The sequence below is a fragment of the Ambystoma mexicanum genome, chromosome 3p (genome assembly GCF_040938575.1).
Source record: "Ambystoma mexicanum isolate Mex_15411 chromosome 3p, UKY_AmexF1_1, whole genome shotgun sequence".
Lineage (NCBI taxonomy): Eukaryota > Metazoa > Chordata > Amphibia > Caudata > Ambystomatidae > Ambystoma > Ambystoma mexicanum.
The window spans coordinates 106,288,986-106,313,036 of NC_090925.1; the positions used below are offsets into that span (position 1 = coordinate 106,288,986).

The 24,051-nt window shown below is 48.8% G+C and overlaps 1 protein-coding gene across 2 annotated transcripts in view; it reads right to left on the bottom strand.

The window, feature by feature from the left end:
• LOC138580131 (zinc finger protein 300-like) overlaps positions 1-24,051 on the bottom strand; it is a 558,246-nt gene that overhangs the window by 207,241 nt on the left and 326,954 nt on the right. The gene's annotated exons all lie outside the window — the stretch shown is intronic.

Here is a 24,051-nt window from a genome sequence, read left to right on the forward strand (position 1 = left end):
TACTTTTGTTGCTGGGTTTAACTTTCCCGGGCTAAGCTTGTGAGATCTACAGTTCCCAAGGCTAGAAAGGATATTTCAATCCCTTTTACATTGTATTAGGTGAGACCAGCAGGTGGGGTCGGGGGGGTGGGGGGCGGTGGGATACTGGGTATCCCCCTTCTCATTCTAAATGTAGCATTTATGTTACAAGGACAAACTTAACTTTAATGGCTGGTGGCAGTGTACCTTTTAATTAATTCGGTGCACCTTTACCGCAGCCTGTTTCCACAGCCCCGGTAAAGGCACCCACGGATGCTCATTTTACCAAAATGGACCTGGTCTTTTTTTGCCGTTTTAGTGTTCCTTATCCTTTCTTGTCCCTTCTCCCGAAATCCAGGGCAGGAAATTCCTTTGTGTGATTTTTATCTTCGGCAGGAATCCCGTGGATTCCCTGCTCAGGCTCCAGAGTGTCTTTGAAGGCAGGAAGGAGTCCAAACCTCCGTAGCCCTTTGTCTTCCAGCCTGCCTGTGAGAATCCAGTTCAAACTGGGCGGCTGACTGTCCTGAAAGGACTGCCCACCCCCCAATTTAAATGATGCATGGCTTTTTGATTGGCTGGGTTCCGGCATAAAAGTCTGGTTGTGGAAACTGAAGAGGTAGTCGACCACTGGAAACAAAACTGAAGAGGATGAAAGAAACGCGACTGAGACGATTTCGAGCGACCGCAGAGCCTGCTGTGTAACCGGAGCCTGAAGCCCTTCCTCCCAATCAACTTGGGGATCCTGAAGCTAAACAAACCCTGGTAAGACCCACTAGATTCAAGAAGACCTGCATTTTGAGTCATCCCACGTCGTGCTGTGACCTTGCGGGGCTGCAATACTCCAATACCCTGGGAAATTGAGCCCTCTCCCCCTTCCTAGAATTCGCAATCCAGCTTCAATTCGTCGTATCAGCATCGGTTGTAAAGCCCCCCTGACCCTGTCTCTACACCGTGCCTGACCTGTGCATGCCGGGCACATTGCGGCGCCACAACGAGGCTGTAACGCTCACCTGACTCCCACAGAGGCGCTGGTCTAGTCTGGGTTGCTGTGGCCTCTTCGAGCGTGATGCGCAGAACTCGGAACACTGACTGAACAGGACCCTTAAATCTTGCTTGTCTGGCCCGTAGGAATATCCTTCTGCAGATGAGAAAGGGGATTAACAGTCTGCAGAATAGTGTGCTTGCTCCCCCCTTCCCTCCTTCGTTCTTCTCTAACTTCCTCCGAAATCCCCGGTTGAAGCTCACCTTATGGTTTGAAAGGATGCTTCTGGTGCAGGGGCGCGTGTTTGTCCAGTTACTTCACTGGTTTTCAGAGTGGCGCTGGCAAAATCCACTTGAATTTTCCGAGCGGAATGCCGCAAGTATGAAGATTACAAAAGTTCAAGTGTTGAGCCTCCTTTTCTGTTGCCTTCCTAACCTGTGATCTGTCCTTTATTTCAGGTGCAGAATGAAGGCGATGCGTTGAGGGATTGACTTGCCGATGGTAAACTCAGGTGAGTTAGCGATGGGGGCGATCCCTCTTAATGTCTTTATATTCCGCCAGTAATGTCTTTTGTCCTTTCCCCATAGGGGCTGGGGTGCGGTACCTGCCAACGTTGCGGCACCGACCTGAAATGAGGAATGATCCACCTACAGAAGACCGGTAAGTGTTATGGCGGAAAATTAGGCTTTCCTCATATGTTCCTTCTGCTCACCTTTTGTCTCTTCTTCTCTCCCCTAGGCGCAGAGATGTGGCGACCGGTGCAGACAGTCGCGGTGGAGCCAGAAGAACTCCCGAGGACAGGTGAGTGAAGCGCGGCGCTGCAGCGAGCAACGCGGTGCTTTTAAATGAAAGTCTTTTCTCAGGAACGCTGGCGTGAAGGTTCCGGATGCAGGTAAGAAGTTTGATAACATTCTTGGTTTTCACCTTTCTCTTCTCTTCTTTCCTTACAGGTTTTCCAGGATCGAGGCGGGCGTGGCTGGAGACCAGATGCAGGAGCAGACACGGTGAGCGTTCAGCTGCTTGGATGCAGAACAACGCGAAGCGTGAGCTACTGTCTGGGCGTGGCTTAAGTAGCCCCCAAAGTAGTTCCAGGTAAGTATTCTTCCCCGGCTACGCCTGAGTGGCAAAATAGTCCCAATGAAAAAATAGTCCCTGAATCAGAGGCCTGAATCTTGCAGCATGGTCTGCATCAGGTAAGTGCACAAAACACCTTCCTTTATGAGCCTGGCGCCTATTTCTCCCATTCCTATTCGAGATAGCGCGTCCGCTTTGCCATTCTTACAGCCGGGGCGGTAAGTGATTACAAAATCGAACTCAGCAAAGAACAAAGCCCATCGGAGCTGATGTGACGATTGAGCCTTGGCAATTTTTAAATATTGTAAGTTTCGGTGATCAGTGATCACGGTGATGGTATGCCTGGCGCCAAGAAGATAATGCCGTCAAGCCTTAAAGGCGGACTTAATGGCTAATAATTCCTTGTCGGTGATTGCATAATTTAGCTCAGGCGGCGAGAACTTTCTGGACCAAAATGCTACGGGGTGCAGAGGGTTGGTTTCAGGGTCTCTCTGAGACAGGACAGCTCCCATGGCTAAGCTGTACGCGTCGGTTTCGAATATATATGGGAGATCGGGACGCGGGTGCTTCAAAATAGGTGCGGACGTGAATTTAACTTTCAATTCCTGAAAGGCCTGTTCGGCTTCCTCGGTCCATTCGAAGCGTTTATTTTTCCGCAAGAGTGCAGTGATGGGTTGTACCACACGTGAAAATTCCGGGATAAATCTGCGATAAAAATTGGCAAAACCAAGCATGCTTTGGACACCTTTCACCGAACTAGGTGATGGCCATTTGAGGATGGCATCCACTTTTCGTGAGTCCATTCAGACCCCTTTAGGTGTCAGGATGAATCCAAGAAACTCAACCTCGGTGGTATGGAAAACGCACTTTTCCAGCTTTGCAAACAGTTTGTGCTGGCGCAATTTCTCAAGGACGGCCCTGACATGCTTTCTGTGATCAGATTCCGAAGAGGAGTACACAAGAATGTCATCGATATATACGACAACACAAACATCGGTGAGTTCCCGAAGGACATCGTTCATGAAGAATTGGAAGGCAACAGGCGCGTTGCACAACCCGAAAGGCATCACCTGGTATTCGAATAATCCATATTTTGTACGGAAGGCCGTTTTCCATTCGTCGCCTTCTTTTACTCGCACCAGATGATAAGCCCCCCGGAGATCTAACTTGGTGTATACGCAAGCGTCCTTCACCTGGTCAAGGAGTTCGGGGATCAGAGGCAGAGGGTAACGGTTTTTAACAGTTATCGGAGACTTTGACGAGCGAATGAAACCATTGGCTAGGTATTGATCTAAATATTGTCTCAAATGCAGATTCTCAGGTTCAGTAAGGGCATAAATCCTGCTACAAGGGGGTTGTGCACCGGGCTCCTATCACAACTAAAATGCGACGTGTCAATAAAAAAACCACCAGCATGTTGCTGTCCGAGGCAATAATGCCGGGTAAACGTGTGTGTTACCGACCAGGAAGCCGCCTGACAGATATCTCCCAGCGGAATTCTGGACCACAATGCCGTTGACGAAGAAGTGGATCTCGTCGAATGGGCCCTTGGACGCTTCTCCAGCGGTTTTTCGGCTTTTGAGTGACAAAAGGAAATAGTAGACGACACCCATTGGATCGGTTTACCTTTAGCCGAAGGGCCATAAACCACAAATAGCCGTCTCGTGTCTCTGAAGCTTTGAGTGCGATGGAGGTAAAATTTTAAAGCTCTTTTCACGTCCAGTGTATGGAGAGTCTTCTCCGCAACCGCCGAAGGTGTTGGAAAAAACGTCGGCAGCACTATAGAAGAGTTCTTATGGAACATGGTAGGTATTTTAAGAATGAATTGAGGATTAGTAGCCAACACAACTTTATTATTGAAAAATCTCAAGTATGGTGGATCGATCACTAAAGCTTGTATTTCTGACAGTCGTCGAGCCGAAGTAATAGCCACCAGAAAAGCCAATTTCCACGACAAAAATTTCAATGATGACGATGACATCGGTTCAAAAGGGGCCTTCATCAGTGCTGCCAGAACCATCCAGCTTGGAGGAAACTTTTTCGTGGGAGGAAAGGTTCGGAACAATCCTTTAAGGAAATGTTTAATCAGCCGGTCACTAAATAACGGAGTTGAATGTCTCTTCCGAGTTCTCGAAATGGCAGCCAGATGCACTTTTATGGATGAAACAGACAAGCCTTTTTGAGCTAGGAGTAGCAAGTATGGTAGAAGCTGTTCCGATGTGATATTAAGTGGGACCAAACCTGGTTGACCTGCGCACCATGTGCAGAATCTCTTCCATTTGTATGAATATGAAGCGTTCGTGGACGGCGCCCTCGCCGCTTGCAAAATGCGACGACAGTCCACTGGAATCTCTAACGTGCCAAACTCGGAGAAATCAGGAGCCAGGCTGTCAGACTGAGGCTGTCGGGGTCGTGATGCCAAACAACCCCTTTCTCCTGAGGCAGAAGGTTCGGGATTTTCTGGAACCTCATTGGTTCTGTCGCTGAAAGATGGAGTAGATCGGAGAACCACACTTGTCTGGCCCAGTACGGGGCCACCAGGATCACCCGACATGGATATCTGCGGATCCACTGCAGCGTCCGACGTCTGAGCGGAAACGGGGGAAAGGCATACAGAAACTTGTCCGTCCACGGGAAAGAGAACGCTTCCCCTAGTGAGTCTTGCTGTGGCCACCTGCTCGCGTATTGTGGGCATTTCTTGTTATCTCTCGTCGCAAAGAGATTGAGGGCCATTTCTCGAAGACACAGTGTAGTTGTTGGTCGTTCAATTCACATTCGTGTAGTCGATTCATCTCCCTGCTGAGAGAGTCTGCTTGCACGTTTTTGACTCCTGGCAAGTGGAACGCCAATAGATATATCTTCTGCTGAAGGGCCCAATGCCACATCTCCTGGGCTTCGGTTGACAGAGTTCTGGAGCGAGTTCCTCCCTGTTTCCTTAGATAAAACATTGTTGTTGTGTTGTCTGTCATAATCTGTACAACTGATCCCTTTATCCGTGGAAGAAAGGACTTCAGGGCCCAACGCACCGCCCTTAATTCCAGAACATTGATATGAAGGCCAGACTCCTCCGATGACCAACGACCCTGAACCTGTAGGGAATCCAGATGAGCTCCCCATCCAGTTAGAGAAGCATCCGTCACCACTGTCATCTGGAACACCGGTTGCAGCAAGGGCATTCCCTTTGTCAGATTTATGGAAACTCTCCACCATTGAAGCGCCTGCACGAGTTTGCTGTTGATGGTCAATTTGTCCGACAAACGCCCTTGACTCTGTGCCCATCGATCCGCCAAGAATTCCTGAATCGGTCTCATGAAGAGACGACAATTGTTGATTAAGGGTATGCAGGATGACATGGTCCCCAGTAGGGACATGTACCTTTGCACTGACACTCTGGTGTCGACTTTCCAATCCGATGCTTTTTGCTGCAGTTTCAGAACCCTTTCGACGGATGGCTTTACCAGTCCTGACTGCGTCTGGAATTCCGCCCCCAGAAAGACCAAGGTCCTTGATGGCAATAAGGAGGACTTTTCGAAGTTTATTGCGTAGCCCAAACGTTGTAGGAGGCACATGGTGGCATTTAGACTTTCCTGTGTCCTTTCCGGAGACAATCCCCTCACTAGCCAATCGTCCAGATAAGGGTACACATGATGACCTTCTTTCCTTAACCAGGCTGCTACTGGAGCCAGACATTTCGTGAACGTCCTGGGAGACGATTTCAGTCCGAATGGGTGGACCTTGAACTGATAGTGGGTTCGTCCGACGACGAACTGTAGGAATCTTTTGTGTCGTCGACGCATCAGGATATGGAAGTATGCGTCCTGAAGGTCTAGCGACGACAAATAATCTCCCGGTTGTATCGAACGGATCACTTCTTGGAGTGTAAGCATCTTGAATTTTAGATTCTTGAGCAGTTTGTTGAGAGCTCGTAGATCTAGAATGGGACGCCATTTTCCATTGGGTTTCTTGACGACAAAGTAACGGGAGTACACTTGCTGTCCTCTTTCTGCCACCGGGACCAGTTCTATAGCCCCTTTCTGCAGCATAAGCGCCACCTCTTGCATTAGTATTTGAAGGTGGGGCTGCGTCGAGAACACCGGTGGAATGCGTAGTGGCTTGCCCTTGAACTGTAGAGAATGGCCCAGATGTATCGTGTCGAAAACCCATTGGTCTGTTATGCGCACCCACTCTTCGACGTGACGAGACACTCTGCCCCCCAGGACGTTCTGTAAGTTGTCATTGCTGGCTTTTGGCCTGTTTATCCTTCGTCGACGAGGAGTAGGTGCCTCGTCGTCTGGAGGATTGTTAATGTCTGCCTTCATGAGTAGCTTGGGCTGCACGTCTGTAGCCTTAGGAAGAGTAGGAGGGTCTGCTGAAACCTTGGTCTCTAGATGATCCAAACCGGGAGTTATCTGATGCTCTTCTGAAGGGACAAAAGGAACGGAAATTCCTACCACTCTGGAGGGCTCCAAGGGAACGAGCTGTGTCAGAATCTTCTTTCATGCCCTTCAAGGCTTCATCCACTTTCTCCCCAAACAGGTGTTCTCCTTCGCACGGCATAGCCATTACCTTATATTGTACCTCTGGTCTGAACGTCGTGCACTTAAGCCAGGCTTGCCTTCGTAACACTATGCCATTGTTGATTTGCTTAAAGCCTGATTCCGCCAGGTCGACAGCAATGTTAATGGAATGATTGGAAGCCTCTTCTTCCTCACGTACGAGCAGATGCCACATCTCCCTATCATACCTGGCCATAATAGCCAGGGAGTTGGCTGCTTTAACTGTAGTCGCTCCAACCGATAGCACTTTCTTCCCAAAAGCATCTTGTCTCCTGGCTTCGTTGTCTGGCGGGGTCGTGCATTTGTGTTGCGACCTTGCCTTTCTGGCCGCCGCAGCGGATACCACTGATTCCGGCGAAGGTTGAGACGTCAAGCACTTGGGAGTTGATTCCGGAGCCTTGAATTTCTGTTCCAATCGACCTTTTACTGCCGGTTCTGAAAAGGGGTGACACATGGTTTTTAGTCCCTCCTGCCAGACATGGTCTAAAATGGGGATAGCAAATATCGCCTTTCTTCTCTTGCCCATATGATCGAACAGAAAACAATCTTTTTTCTCTTCTTCTGGGACTAGGCCAAATTCCGCACATGCCTTACCCATCATGGCATGGAAAGCACCCACATCATCAGGTGGTGATGGCTGCGCCAGACTCTTCGGAGTTTCCATCTCCGCTTCAGAGTCCCATGTAGGGTCCCTTGAGGGGGATAACGAGATGTCTGAACCCGACCCTTCACGTTCCGACACTGAGAGTTCTCCTTCTTCCTGTGGACGAGAACGATCTTCCTCAACCGGTTAAGCGGTAGGAATTCTGGATGGAGGGCGAGGAGCCGGGCCTGGCTCGTCGACGACTGGCGAGGCCTGTAACACTGTCGGGACAAGCTGAGGTAACCGAGTGTCCAACCGCTCCAACAGCTTCTGCAATGTGTTCAACACCCCCAGGGACAGAACAGCCTGGGGATTCAGTAAGGAAGAGGTAACTGGAATGGCACTTCCACTAAAGAGCGACCCCAAACCAGTTGGTTGTAATCCCAGATCGGTTGGATGTGCGACCGGCTCACGGTCATCCTCCGCCGATGAGATGGAGAAAGCCGCTTCTGGTTGCAGCAAGGCCTCCCACCGTCGGGGCCACTGTCGACGATGACATCTTTTCCATAGGCGCTGTTTGACCTGACGAAATAGTCGTTGGAAGAGCCGTCGCCGAAGACAAAGCAGGCGTCGACGACCGGATCATTGTCGATGAAGTCTGTGGAGCAGGGCCTTGAGGCGGTTCCCGCCGTTTTTGACCTCGACTTGTGGGATGAGGACTCTCGACTCGAGGCAGACTTATGACGGTCTCCTGAGGAGGATTTCGATGAGTCTTTTCTCTCCTTTTTAGATGAGGAGGAAGAAGACGAAGCCTTATGTGAAGAGGAGGATTTCGCAGGATGTTTCTCCGAGGGGCGTTTTTCAGATGAGCGCAATTTCCTCGCCGGAGGCTCCGCCGACACTGATCGACGAGGGGGGACAGGAGACTTAGATCTCGAGGCTGTAGAGCCTACCTCCGATGCCGGGTACGCACCCGCTCCGTCATTGAGCCAAGTAACCAGGCGTCTGTTGCGGTCTTTTAGGGTCTTTTGTGAGAAGCCCTGACAGATCTCACACGTGTCCGCCGTATGAGGGTGAAGCCAGTAAATATAGTCCATATGCCCGTCTCCTTCATATACTTTCTTAAGACTGCATGTAGCACATGGACGAAATAACGCCTTTCCTGACATTCTTCGAAAAGAAACAGTCGAAGAAGAAGAACGCACAACCTAATAAAATAGTAGATACTCGAGGTAATCCCTCTACTTTGGAAGACGGTTGAAATCTGAGGGAGCCGTGGGGGCGGGGCTACTTATACCTCTACGTCCTAGTGGTGTAGGCGTACGCGGCCCAAAACGACGTAGATAGGACACAAAAGTGTCAAAATTTTTCCTATGGAAAAGGTCTATATAATTTACTGAGGATTCCCAGCCTGACGACGGGGAATATTCTAAGCATGTGAATCCATGAAAGATCCAATGCTGGAGAAACACCCCACCCCTGACTCGGCCAAAGCTTTCAAGGATGTCAACAAAACCTACAAAACAGCCATCATCTCCCACAAAGCTAATTCCTACAACGCCCGCATCAGCAATGCAGCATCAGACTCTAAAGAACTCTTCTCTATCCTTAGAGAACTAGAAAACCCCTTATCAGCCAAAACACCCACCAACGCCAGTAAAGAATGGCGTACTACCATACAAGACGCACTTGCCTGCAAAATTGCTGTGCTTCAGAACAAAATAATTACCAAAAGACTACTACTAGCAGATAGAAATACCCCCACCCCCAACCACATCCCCACCACCAGCGATAACCCTAATCCCTTATTCCATTTCACACCTGCCACCCAAGAACTTGTATTTGACACTATATCCAAATTAAAAGCCTCCAATTGCAAAGGAGACACCGTCCCAGCCCAACTAGTCAAAGCATGTGCCTCCATCTTGACCCCCACCATTACCAAATTTGTCAACTCCTCCTTCAATTCCAATACAGTTCCAGCCTGCATAAAAGAAGATTGGGTTACCCCGCTTCTAAAAAAAACAAATCTAGACCCCACCATTCCGACTAATTATCGCCCCATAACCACAGTCCCATTCCTACTCAAAATCATTGACAAACTAGCTTACAATCAAATCCAAACTCACCTGGAATCGCATCTGCTCCTCGGCACCAGACAATCAGGCTTTAGGCCGAACCATAGTATAGAAGAACAAGTTACTTTCTTACCTGGTAACGTTCTTTCGACGGGATGTTCCTCCGACGTATTCCTTATCTTTGATATATGTTTCCAGCTTGCTGGCCTCGGAAATTATTTCTGTAGAGGGCGCTGCGCGTCGACGTCCGCCAAGTCGATGTCCCTCGACGGCCACCGTATCGGCGCCAACGTCACCATGCCCATAAATAGACAGGCGCTGCGTCCGTTGCTCAGTTCCGTTTTGTAGTATAAGAAAGACATGCCTGAATTGGGTAGTAACCTTGAAAGAGCGAAAGCTGCAACCACAAGGGAAGTTATCACTGCGGGGATGGATGGGAGGGGCGATAAGGAATACGTTGGAGGAACATCCCGTCAAAAGAACGTTACCAGGTAAGAAAGTAACTTGTTCTTCGAAGGGATTGTGTCCTCCGACGTATTCCTTATCTTTGATAGACTCCCATAGCAGTGGTATGTAATTGGAGGAGGGAGTGATAGGGCCTCATTACACGGACGGCGGTAAGGATTTACCGGTACCGGTAAAATACCGGTACCGGTAAATCCTTACCGCCATACTACGAGGTCCCTTTGCGGGTTGGGGGATTTAACGCCTGCTTTTTGCAGGCGTTAAAAACCAACCCGCAAAGGGACCCAGGGAGCTAATTACGGTACTGCAATTTGCGGTACCGTAATTAGCGCCTTCCCCATTCCCTTTGAGCCCTATGGGCCAAAAATGGGAATGGGGAAGGGCAATGGTGGAAGGGGGAATTACCGCCCCGCCAACCTTGGAATGGGGCGGTAATTCCCCTTTCCAACAAGGCGGTGCCGGTATTATACCGGCATGAACGATGGCGCTAATAGCGCCATGGTTCTCCGCCATCCGTGTAATGAGGCCCATAGTGTTATGTATCCCTTTAGGGATGGACCGAGTGTAATCCGGCTTTGCCAAATCTGGTCTCTTGAGCAGTGGAGGAATCCAGATTGTAAAATTTTGGGAATGTATGTGCGGACGACCATGTGGCAGCCGCACATATGTCCCTGACCGGTACCCCTCTCTGGAGAGCCGAAGAAGCTGCGATACCCCTGGGTGAATGAGCCCTGAGATTTTGTGGTGGCTCTTTCCCTGCTAGTCTATAACATTCCAGGATGGCCAAGATAATCCACCTGGAGATGGTTTGTTTTGTTATGGGTAGTCCCACCTTGTGACCTGAGTATCCTACAAACAGCTGTTCTGCTTGCCTGATCCTAGCCATTCTGCTGATGTAAAAGCTGAGAGCTCGCCTAGGGTCCAGCCTGTGTAGCCTTTCCTCCTCTTTCCCCGGATGGGGAGGAGGGTAGAATGAAGGCAAGGTAATTTTCTGAGTAATATGGAATTCAGAAACCACCTTTGGGAGAAAATTAGGCTTCACCTGGAGGACAACCTTGTCCTTATGGAAGATTGTATGAGGGGGTTTACAGGAGAGAGCTTGTAGCTCACTCACCCTCCTAGCCGATGTTAGTGCTACAAGTAGGACAGTTTTAAGTGTGAGAAATCTTAATGCGCAAGAGTGAAGTGGCTCAAATGGAGTGCACATTAAGAAGTTTAAGACTAAATTTAAGTCCCATAATGGAACCTGGAATGGTTTTGGAGGGTAAACATTAGTCAGAGCCTTGAGAAATTGTACCACTAGAGGAATTTTGAAATACGATGGTTCCTCCGCAGTGCGCTTGAAGATAGAAAGCGCTGCGAGATAGCCTTTTACAGTGCCAACTTCAAGGCCTGACTTTGCCAAGTAGAGTAGAAACGATAGCACCGTTGGTGTATCACATGAACAAAGGTCGATATTCTCTTCCCTACACCAGCTGCAAAACTTGTTCCAACGGCAGCGGTATAAAGACTTTGTTGCTGGTCTTCTGGCCGAAAGCAACACCTCCATGACGTCATCAGGGAGATCCCAATCCTTGTACCTCAACCTTTCAGAAGCCAAGCGTGAAGGTTGAGGGTTCTGATGTCTGGATGGAGAACCTGACCTCCCTTCTGCGAGAAAAGATTCTCTTTGAGTGGGAGACGGATTGGAGGACAGATGGACATATCTAGAAGGTCCGGGTACCACGTCCTCCTGGCCCAGTCCGGGCAATTAGGATCATGGTTTTCCGGAATCTTCTCAACCTCCTGATCATTTGAGGAATAACAGGGACTGGTGGAAATGCGTAGAGGAGTGGAATCTCCCAGTCCACTACGAACGCGTCTCCCAGAGCTCCTCTCGGGGGAAATTCCCTTGAACAGAACAGATCGCACTTCCTGTTGGTGCTTGTGGAGAACAGATCCACCTGAGGGGTTCCCCAAAGGGCGAAGATCTCTTGAAGGACTTCCTGAGCTAGCTCCCATTCGTGGGAGACTGTGCTCTGCCTGCTCAGAGCGTCCGCTGTCGAAATTCTTCTCTCCGGCTAGATGGACTGCCGATAGAGAGATTCCTTCCCGAATTGCCTAAAACCAGAGCTGCATTGCCTCTCTGCACAGTGGCAGTGATCCTACGCCTCCTTTTTTGTTGAGGTAGTGCATGGCCACCGTGTTGTCCGTCATTATCAGGACATTTCTCCTCTGTACTGATGGCAGGAAAGCTTTCAGCGCTAGTCTGATTGCTCTCAGCTCTAATAGGTTGATATGTAGTCTGGACTCCGATGGAGACCAACGACCGCTGATGGTCAAGTCGTTGGCATGGGCTCCCCACCCTGTGAGCGAGGCGTCTGACTACTGTTATCTCCGGCTATGGTTGCCAAAACATTTCTCCTTTCAAGATGTTCTCTGAATAGGCCCACTATTGAAGGTCATGGGCTACCTTGTCCGGAATCCGGAGGAGGTCTGACATTCTCCCTGAGAATTGTGACCACTGACTTCTCAGTGCCCACTGAAGAGATCTCATTCTCAGGCGAGCCTCTGGCACAAGAAAGATGCAGGATGCCATGAGGCCTAGCAACCTCAAAAAGTCAAAGGCTGGGAGACGTTGGCCATTTTGAAACTTGGTGACCATCTGTAGAATATCTTGAGCCCTCACCTCTGGTGGCGAGGCTTTTCCCAGGGAAGTGTCCAGGACCGCTCCAATGAACTGGAGTCTCTGAGATGGTATCATCTGTGACTTCTTTAAATTGAGGGAGAAGCCCAGTCTGTGAAGGAAGAGGCAGACATAATCTAGCTGGGTCCGGGCCTGTTCCGAAGATACGGCCCTGATCAGCCAATCGTCCAGGTAGGGATAGACGTTGATCCCTTCCCTCCTTAGACTCGCCGCCACTACCGACATCAGCTTGGTGAAGACCCTCGGGGCGGAGGTCAGCCCAAATGGCAGAACTCGGAATTGATAATGAGAGTTGCCAACTGCGAACCTCAGGTATTTCCTGTGCTTGAGATGGATTGGCACATGGAAATAAGCATCCTGAAGTTCCAGAGATACCAGCCAGTCCTGGAGCTGGAGGGCCTGAAGGATCTGAGAGAGAGTTACCACCTTGAACTTGTCCTTCCTGAGGAACTTGTTCAATTCTCTTAATTCCAGGATGGGTCTCAGTCCTCTGTCCTTCTTTGGTATGAGAAAGTAGGGGCGAGTACCAGCCCTTGTTCCTGTCCGCTACAGGTACCGGTTCTATGGCACCTTTCTCTAGCAGGTCCATCATTTCCTGCAAGAGGAGCGGATCTGGAACTTTTCGGGAGCTGTTCCCCGGTGGATGACTCTGAGGGATGTGTAGAAAAGGTAGGCAGTAACCTTGGGCAGCTGTCTCCAACGCCCAAGCATCTGACGCTATAGCCTGCCATTCCGTCAGATGGTGAGTTAACCTGCCCCCCAAAGGTGTCTTGTGTGCGAAGCCCTCAGAGTGGTTTGGGGGCGGCTGATGCAGATGCCGAGGGTAAAGAGGCACCTGCTGCTGCTGCGGTCTTAGTAGCTTTGACCCGTCCACCTCGGGTGGATCTTCTTTGGCCTCTTTGAGCCGGCTGTCCTCTGCCTTTTCCGAATGCGGAATAATAGCGAAAGGACTTTCCTCTCCCAGAGGTTCCTGAGGGGCGAAAAGGAGTTTGGCGGATAGCAGCTCCTAAAGATTTTGCTGCTGCCTTGGAAGTCTGTAACTTTTCCAGACTGTCATCAGCCTTTTTTCCGAATAACGAAGAGCCGTCAAAGGGCATATTCAAAAGTCTGGCCTGTACATCTGGAGCAAATCCAGACTTTCGCAACCACGCATGCCTGCGGATTGTTGTACTAGCCGCCATGGCCCTGCTGATAGTGTCAGCGGAATCGATGCCAGTTTGAAGAGACTCGCACATGGCATCTTTGCCATCTTGAATGATGTTAAGGAAGGCGTCCTTCTCCTCTCCATTGGGAGTCAGCCGCTGATGTACCACACTCCCATAATGTGTGACTGAACCTGGCGAGCGTACAGGTGGCGTTGATGGACTTCAACGCCATACTACAGGCAGAGAAGACTTGCTTTGCCATAGAGTCGTACCTCTTGTCATCCCTGTCCTGTGGGACAGTAGGGTAAGCAGTCCTACTGCTAGATGAAGTTGCCGCTTGAACCACCAGGCTCTCTGGGGTCGGGTGTTTTGACAGGTATTCAGGGTCAGCAGCCACTACCCTATACTTTGTCGACAGTCTTTTATTGACTGCTGGGATGACTTTGGGAGTCTCTCAATTGGATGCAATTTTTCTTTGCAGGGCTGCATGGAAGGGGACCACCGGGTCCTCCTGTGGGCCTTTGTCCAATATATCCGTTAGATCATCCTGTTGGAAAACAGGTGAAGGCGCAGACCAGCCCATAAACTCAAATATTCTTGCCATCAGGGTTCTATATGGTGTTCCGGCATGTTCCACTGGGTCTGGCTTTACAAATTCCACTTCTGGGGAAGTGTCAAAGTGAGTCCTGTAGTTCCTTCAGCCTCCTTTCTTCAGAGGTGAAATCCTCTGCAGCAGGCAGTGAGGATCTCTGTAAACCAAACGTTTCTTGGTCAGAGTCTTCTCTTTCTTCATAAATTGAAGAAAGACCAGGGTATTCTGATCTCTGAAATGGAGTAAAGCCCATTTCTAGGGCTGAAGGAACCAAACTCGTCGTTATTGGACGAGAAAATGTCAAAGTCGTCGACGCTGATGTAACCGGCCTCGAAGGCGCCGAAAATGGCATCGAAAAAACTGGAAGGGGCCTCGAAGAATTCGAGAGGATCGGGATCCTACTCGAGGGCATCGACGACGGTCTCGGCGTCATGCCGGAGGCCCTTGAAAACACCGTTGGCTGTGAAGCCTTGGTCCTCTATTTCATCGGCGTCGGTGTCGACGATGGCGTCGAGTCGATCGACCGATGCGTCGAGGAACTCTTCGACAACGGCGTCGATGGCGCTGACCCGTGCGTCGAAGGAATCTTCGACGACGGCGTCGAAGGAACCCTCGACGACGGAGTCGAAGATGGTGCCTTCTTACCCGATGGCTCATGGCGCTCTCGGGTGGAATGTTTTGCCGGGTGCTGCGACTCGCGGCGTTTTGATTTTTTGGGTTTTTCACCCAGGGTATCACCTTCAGCTGTCTTCGAGGGGGTCGAGGCCGTGTTCTCGAAGACGCTTAACATTTTCTTTCTGAATTCCTCCCACTCAGCTTGAGAACTGTGTTTGGTGGGACAGGAAACTCTTTCTGGGGACACCAAAGACGACGAGGAATGGGACCTTCGACGTCTCTTTTTTGAGTGTCTAGATCTCGACGAATGGTGGGAGCTGCTTCGAGATCTGGAATGGGAGTGTTTTTTCGACGGCAAGGAGACGAATGCCTCGACTCGGCCAACGAAATCTTCGAGGAGGATTTGGCTGACTTACCTCTCTCGAGCTTCCCCTTTCGCTCCTTCAGGGCTTTCGCCGTCATGGACATGCAGTCCTCACACTCCGAACAATGGTGCTCGGACCCCAAGCACCATAAACAGACCCTGTGTGGAGCCGTTATTGACATTTTTTTTACCGCAGTCTCGACATTTCTTGAAGCCGGATCGCGGCGTCGTCGGTTCTGATGAAGAAGCCATCGAGAACGATAAGGAATACTCGTCGAAATAGATTTAGATAAACCTGACTGAACTGAGCAACAACGTTCTGAGGCCCCACGAAGCGCGGAAAAACGGAACTGTACAACGGACGCAGCGCGTGTCTATTTATGGGCATGGTGACGTTGGCGCCGATATGGTGGCCGTCGAGGGACATCGACTCGGCGGACGTCAACGCGCAGCGCCCTCTACAGAAAAAATTTCCGAGGCCAGCAAGCTGGAAACGTATATCAAAGATAAGGAATACGTCGGAGGACACAATCTCTTCGAAACAGCACTTTTGGACCTCAAAATCCAGATGGATATGCAGAAATACTGGTTCCAGTCCTAGCAAGGCTGCTAAACACATTCAAAGACAGTGGAAATGTGACTCCATCCATGAACAAGGCGAAAGTCTTGGTATTCCACAAAAAAGGCAAGGACCCCACCCTACCGGACTCATATCGCCCAATAGCCCGCATAAATTTGAACGCTAAGATCTATGCCAAGGTATCAGCCGCCAGGCTATCACCCCTCCTACAGACATTAATAAACACAGACCAATCAGGCTTTATCCCCGGAAGACAAACTCGCGACAACCTAAGAAGAGTAGCCCATCTGATGGCTTTTGACCGTGTAGAATGGTCCATCCTATTCAAAACGCTGAAGTACATGGGTTTTGGGGAACAATTTATAAACATGGTCAAAGCCAATTACAACTCCCCATCTATAAGAATTGCAGTAAACGGGGAAGTCACTAATAAGGCGGCGATATCTAGAGGCACGAAGCAGGGTTGTCCCCTCTCCCCTCTTCTCTACGCCATATTTTTGGAGCCTCTTCTAATTAAGTTAAGGGAAGCGGAAGGGGCAAGGGGGATTGAGATGGCAGGCAGGCAACATAAAGTGGTCGCCTACGCCGACGATATGCTCTTGGCTCTGGAGGACCCGGGGAATTCCTTACCATTAGCCATAGAAAAGCTGGAGGAATTCGGGGGGATCTCTGGTTTAAAGATAAACAAGAAAAAAATCAGAGATCATGCTTCTGGCGGGGGACAAGGAATCAATAGTGGCTGTGGCAGACACGCTAAATTTAAAAATAGTAGAGGAGGGCATCACATACCTAGGGGTGATACTTACCAGTAAGGTGGACAAGTTCTACAAGAGTAATTACACACAACTCCTGGTCAGAGTGAAGAAGGACCTTGAAAGATGGCGTCCGCTTAGGATCTCATGGTGGGGCAGAATCCAATCAGGAAAAATGACCACACTCCCCAGGGTGCTATACTACTTCCACGCCCTCCCGGTAACAGTCCCTATCTCCTTTTTTAAAGCACTGTCCAAAGCAATATCGCAATTCGTGTGGAACAAGAAATCCCCAAGGGTTGCCAGAGCCATCCTCGTGGCACCAAGCAAGGCAGGGGGGGATTGTCCCTCCCACACTTTACGAAATATTATCAGGCAGCACAGCTCTGGGTCCTGAAGGAATGGTTGGGGGATAACCAACATACCACCTGGGTAACACAAGGACCCCCCTGGAGGACCTCTTGTGGAAACACAAACAACATAGACACCTGAACCTACGTGTTAGTGAGGTCATGAGAACTACTCTCAACGCCTGGGATGACCAGACTAGGAGGGGAGTAATGACCACCTCTCTGGCCCCCTTCACACCTATCTGTCGGAATCCACAGTTCCCTCTGGGACTGGAATCAGGTGGTTTTGAAAAATGGGAAGCAGCAGGATGCAGAAAAATAGGGGAAATGATTCAGGACAAAGAAATAAGAACCTTCGCGGAATGCAAAAATATGTGGAATCTAACGGAGGCGGACACATATAAATACGAGCAAATAAAGCACTGGTTAAGCACGCCGGAGGTCTTCCGTGCGGCCACAAAAGACCTCACACTTTTTGAAACGTAAGTAATAACCAACCCAGGTGACAAGAAACTGGTGTCAACGCTATACAATTTCATTAACACACAAGAAGAAAAAATTAAATGGACTTATATGAGGAGATGGGAGAGCACGCTGGGGGAGGAAATAACTAGGCAGCAATGGGAGGCTCTGTGGGCAGACATCCCTAAACTTACCAAGGCCGTCCAAACCAGGGAAATGTGGCTGAAAATAATCACTCAGTGGCACTACACCCCGGAGAGGCTCAAAACAATGTTTCAGGGTACGTCTGACCGCTGCTGGAAGGGATGCCCGGACTCCGGAACTTGGAGGCACATCTGGTGGGACTGTCAGGGAGTGAAGGGCTTCTGGAGAGAAGTCCAAACGGAAAGGACAAAAATATTCCCTGAAGCAGACCAAATGGGGGAAGAGGGTGTGGCTGTGCAGATTTAAAGACCCAAGGGCCAAAAGACTACACAGAGCTCAATGGAGGAGCTTTATGGGCATAGTCATCGCGGCATGGGCAACGATAGCTCAAAATTGGAAAAAACAAGACCCACCGCTGGCATTCACCTGGTTGCAAAAGGTGTGGTCCATGATGACCATGGAAAAGATTACGCACCAGCTCCAAGACCAACAAAATTCTTTCATGAAGGAATGGGGAATGGTGTTGGGCTACCTGAAATCGGACTACATGGAGCAATGGTGCCCGCATAATATTAAAATTTCAGACTTGTACAGCACGTAAACGATCCCGAAGAGGAAAGCGGATAGAAACCAGACTTATTCCGGGGGGGGGTGTGGGGGGGGGGGGGTGGTTGGGATGATTTCTTGGTGTTGATGTTATTGTTCACTGTGTAAGAAAACAATAAAAATACGTTAAAAAAATAAATAAATCGAGATAGATGCCATTAGAGATTCAGGGAAACTCTGCATAATACTGCTGTTGGACCTCTCTGCAGCATTTCATCTGGTGGACCATGATAAACTATACACCTCACTCGCTAGGGACTTCAACTTCTCCAGTGAAGCCACTGCATGGGTGAAATCGCACTTCCAGAGTGTCCATAGGCAAAGAAGCTGCCAACACCATCCCAGTCCCCATAGGAGTGCCCCAAGGATCATGTCTCTCCCCCACTCTGTACAACGCTTACAACTCCTTTTCTCAGCATTAGACGACATGGGTGTCATCTACACCAATTTTGCGGATGACACCCAGATCCTCATACCACTCACAGGTAACTGTGACCAGGATACCGCAACCATCAACAAAATATACGTCATCATCCAAAACTGGATGGCACTAAATAGTCTCTGTCTCAATGATGAGAAGACAGAAGTCCTCATCGTAGCATCCCCAGCTAAAATAGCGTCTCTCCATCCAGACTACTCAGCTATCAATATCGATAGCACCTTTATTCCAGCGCTGAAGCAAGTGAAAACATTAGGAGTCTACCTCAATGCCAGTCTTACTATGACTAAACATATTAACACGCTTGCCTCGCCTCCTCCACGGCCTACATCTCTAAATGTATTGCTCTCTGCTGACAATTTCTGACCCCAGCAAACTGCCTTACCTTGGCCAAGGCCTTAGTATTATCGAAATTGGATTACTGCAATGTATTACTACTAGCCACATCCAATACCAACCTCTCCAAAATGCAACTACTCCAAAACAAAATCCTAAGGAATAAAAAAAAAAAAAAAAAAGAAAAATCGGACCACATTTCCAAGACAAGGAAGGACACCCACTGGCTTCCCATCAAAGCAAGAATTATCTTTAAAACACTATGCATTGCACACAAATGTCTGACTAAAAAAGGCCCAACTTACCTTAAAAATACTCTACACCAAAAAGAATACACTAGATCACTAAGATCCAATAGCAACCTCCTATTGGCACCCCCTCGCTACAAAACTACTAGAGCGGGGGGCAGCAGCTTCCCTGTTCTAGCCCCTAAACATTGGAACACTCTCCCCATTAATACCAAAAAAGAATCTTCCTTCTCTGGTTACAAGGAATTGCTAAAAACCTGGTTATTTAACCAATATTAGCACTAAAGGACATGCCGCCGCGTAAGTGTAACATGCCAGTGAAAACTGTAAATATTGTCTATCTTGTTGTACTAGCTCGCCATCTATGCTTAAATTTGTACCCTGTAGCAATGTTTGACCAATTCCTAAATTGTCTTATAACCACGCCGTGCTACCCGAGGGCCTGGGCGTGTAACAAATAAAATAAATGAAAATAAAATAAATAAACTGTGCAGTGCACAGTCTTCCGAAATCCCAAACTTGCTGAAACTTTGTGGGCATCCTGCTAGACCTCCAGAGACATCAATCGAGTCTGAAAAGGACCCTCACCAGAGTGCTGAACCTTGCAAACGACGATAATCCGACCAGCGATATTCTGTCTTCTGTGGTCCTGAAAAGGCACCAAATCCACACAGCCACATCAAGCCGTGAAGAAGCCCTTGCCTCAAGCCTTCTGCGTCGATCTCTGCTGAAAAAGCACATCTAGGGTCCTGTCTTCTGTCCTCCTGATTATTAATGCAGCGCCTAGGTTTTTGACTGCAGATCCTGAAGTAGTCCTGCTGCAAAACCTTCCTCTGTGCTAAGGTTCTGTGCTGGCTGGGGTATTTACTTATCTTAAGTCTCCTGTGATTCCTGTGTAGTTGTGGGGTGTTTTCTGTGATTGGGAGGCCTCTCGTCCAGTTCATGCAGGCCCACTGCTGGAATATTCCTATGGTGTGTCTTTTTTCAAGTTCCTGGACCCTCAACTAACTCTAAAGTAGAATACTTACTGTTTGAACTGTCTTCCTCTGAAACTCTGAACTTTGCCTGCAACTGAGCTCTATCTCACCCTGCCTACAGCTGGCTCCTAGACCACTAGGGTCCCTCTTCTGCCTCCGAGAGAACTCATGTACTAGAATTGGGAAGGGCTGGATATTGTGTTGAGTGAGAAGTTTACTTACTTGTAAATTAGTTAGTTGATAACTTTAAACTCTCAGAGGGAATAGCTACAACATGTTATTACTTACCTTAGATATGTTCTGTCATGCTGAAAATATATATAGGATTTACTTACCTTGAATAAACTGTGTGCCTTCTTAAATAAGGATTCGCAAAGTATTACTTTCCTTAAAAACTGTCTCGCCATTCTAACAGAAAGTAGATAAAGATTAACTTACTCACCTGTGAATTGGGTTTCCTCTTCCCAAAAGTAATGCGGATGGTTTGACTTTATTATTCCTGCTAGGATAATTGTATGAGTGTCCCCAATTGGGTCTTGCTTCCCATGACTTGCTGTTAGCCTGTCCAAAATAAGTGTGCCTAGGTCTTACTTACCTTTTTGGTTGCTGGCAGCTCCTTGAAAAAGTATGACATGCATTACTCTGCCTAATAGCATTGATGATGATTGTATCTGCTTAGATGCACATGCTGTACATATAGTCCGTCATCTAGTGGTAATCGCAGAGTATTGCATCTTTGTTCCGAAGATCGAAAGGGGACGTCGACATGGGCGTGACTGTAACACCATCCCTAACGTCACGTGCAGTGTACACAAAAGCCCTTATGTTTTGAGTTCCCCCTGGTTGTTTTTTCTGCCGTGAAGGAGCCTTATAGTCAGCGTGAGCGAGTACAGGAGAGAGAAGGTGTAAGAGGTCTACGTTCCTTCTACTCCACGAGGGGAGGAAGGGTGAGCGTATGTGAATCTAAGCAGATACAATCATCAAAAATGCTATTACGGTGAGTAATGCATGTCTTCTGATGCTTGTCAATCTGCTTAGAATCACATGCTGTACATAGACTAGCGAGCATACCCCGAGATGGTGGTGGGATGTGTGAAGGAACAGTAGCTAAGAGATATCTTAGAAGCGCTTGTCCCACCTGAGAATCTGACCTAGTGTGTGTATCTAGGCATTAGTGTTGTGTAAAGGTGTGTACAGAACTCCAGGTTGCTGCTTTGCAAATGGACTCAAGAGAAACGTTAGCAATTAATGCTATGGTAGCCCCTGTGCCCCGAGTAGTGTGTGCTCTAGGCATGAGGGGTAGATCTCTCTTGGCAAGAGTGTAACCTAGTGTGTTGCAGTTTAAGATCCACTTTCAGATAGCTGATTTAGAGACATGGTCCCCTTCTCTGCCAGCTGCCAGTGAAACAAAGAACTAGTTTGTTTTCCTTAGTTGCTTTGTTTTTTCCAGATAGTAGATAACCGCTCTCCTCACATCCAGTGTGTGGAGGCATCTTTCTGCCATGTTTGTGGGGTTCTGGAAAAAGGTGGGTAGTTCAATGTATTGGTTTACATGGAACTGAGATAATTTTAGGCGCAAAACGTGGCTGTGTGCACAAAACCACCTAATCTTTGTAAATCGTGATAAATGTGTCCTGAACTGAAAGTCCTGTAGTTCACTAACTCTCCTTATAGAGGTGATCGCCACCAGGAAGGCTGTCTTGTAGGTTAGTGCTTTAATGCTGGCCTTGTGCATTGGTTCAAAAGGAGGCCCCATTAGTCTGGTAAGAGCAACATTCAGGACCCACCTGGGGCCTGGCTTAGAAATAGGCATATGCAGTCTCTTTATCCCTTCCATAAATGCGTTATTTACAGGATTCTTCCATCATGGAACCTTGCTTTGGGATGTGGTGTATGCCAAAAGCGCAGCTAAGTGGACCTTTAGAGAATTGGAAACCAGACCTGAATCTAACAGGTGGGTTATGTACAGGACAATATGTTTAGGTGTGCATTCAATAGGATTGAGGCCCTTGCCATTACACCAGGTGACAACACGCTTCCATTTGCTGGAGTAGCAATCCCTGGTGTTAGGTTTCCGTGCTTCATCGAGTATGTTCATACATCTTTGAGGGAGTTGGAGGTGCCCGAACACTATGACCTCAGGAGCCAGGCTGCTAAGTTGAGAGTTTGAGGGCATATATTTAGTGTCCCCCCGTTCCCCCTGGCCTTGAGACAGCATGTTGTACGGGCATGGCAGCTTCCTGGGAGGGGACACAGACATTGCAATGAGATGGGAGAACCAAGTCTGGCGGGCCCACATCGGGGCCACCAGAATCCTCCTGACTGGCTCTTGGTGCATCTTGTGCACTATTCTGTTGAGCAGGGGAATAGGAGGAAAAGCATAGACAAATTTCACTGACCATGTTATCCAGAGACTGTTCCCCTTGGAGCGGTTCCCAGGGTAGCTGGAGGCGTAATCTGGGCATTGGGTGCTCTCGAGAGTGGCAAACAAGTCGACCTCTGGGAAGCCCCAGTCTGCGAAGACGTTGAGTACAATGTCCTCCTGTAGTCGCCACTCATGCTCTACGGGTAGAGGGAAGACTCTGCTGAGTACGTCTGCCAGAAGATGGAGTTCCCCTGGAACATGTTGTGACAGGAGGAACATCTTGTGTTTGAGAGCCCACTTCCATATGCTCTGGGACAGTTTAGAAAGCCCTAGAAAGTGAGTGCCCTCTTGTTTGTTTAAGTAATTCATGCCCGTAGTACGGTCGGTGAGGACTAGAACTGTCTTCCCCGGAGGTGTGTTTGGAAGGCTTTCAGGACCTTGAACACTGCTAGCAGTTCCAACAGGTTTATGTGATTGGATGCTACCAATGGGGACCACACGCTGTGCGCATCTGATGAAGAGGTGGGTGGTGAAGGTTTTTCCCCTGCAGAAGGTTTTGCCTTTCAGGTGGAGGAGGAGCAGAACTTAATAGAGATCGCAGAACTTCTGGGCAGATCTCTTTCAGACCATACACCGCTGCTCCTGGGGATAGTGTGGAGGAGCGGCAGCCACATATTCCTCAGTGGAGAATGGAGAATAGCATGCTGTTGAATGCTGCATTTAGGTCCTCGTTGGGGAGCAGATACAGCAGTCTATGGAACCTGAGTCTCCAATGAGCATAGATCCACGGAATGGGAAGCCCTAAAGCTATTTATCAGAGGGGGCCTTTATATCTGCAAGGATTGGGGTGCGTAAAGCACTGTGGGTGCCAGTTTTGATCCTAGAACGATTGGTGGCAGAATTGGAAGGAAGAAGGGCCAATGGGGAGGTGGTGCAGGCTGACTTGGACACTGCAGAGTCGGATCTAAAGGCGGAGCGGGACAGGTTGAACAGTTTTCATTATGCTGGTTATGTATCGAGACAACATGCGGAAGGGGACAAAGCAGGCATGTTTTTGGAATGGTTTGTCAGGAGGGAAGGGTGTCAGCACCCATGTGAAGCAGTTAGGAATAGTAACTGACAACTAGGCACAGACCGGGATGGCATTTAGTAATGTGTTTTGTGAATTGTATAGCTATTTGTATGCTTGGAGAGAGAGCTGCTTTGATGGGGAGCATGCAGTCTCCTGGGTAGAGGAAGCAGCTGTTTCATAGACTGATATTGGATCAAAAGAAGGATAGCTCAGAGGCAACACGTTTGTCCTGGAATCAAGATAACGCGTGGCAACACAGGTTTGAATCCCGATCCAGCGCTTAGAAACCACTTCCTGGTATTAAGCGTGTTATAAATGAACAATAAAATAAATAAGTGAGCTGAGGGGCGCCGGTTGGGCTGATGGATGTGGAATGGGCTATACAGAATTTGAACCTGGGAAAGCCCTGGGGTGGATGGATTGACAGTGGAGGTGTATAAAACGTATAAAGAGATACTTGCACCTAAGCTCCTGGAGGTCTTTCTAGAGGCTATGGAATGGGGTGCACTGCCAGGCTCCATGTTGGAGGCGTTGGTAGTTATTCTCCCCCAAAAGAGGATAG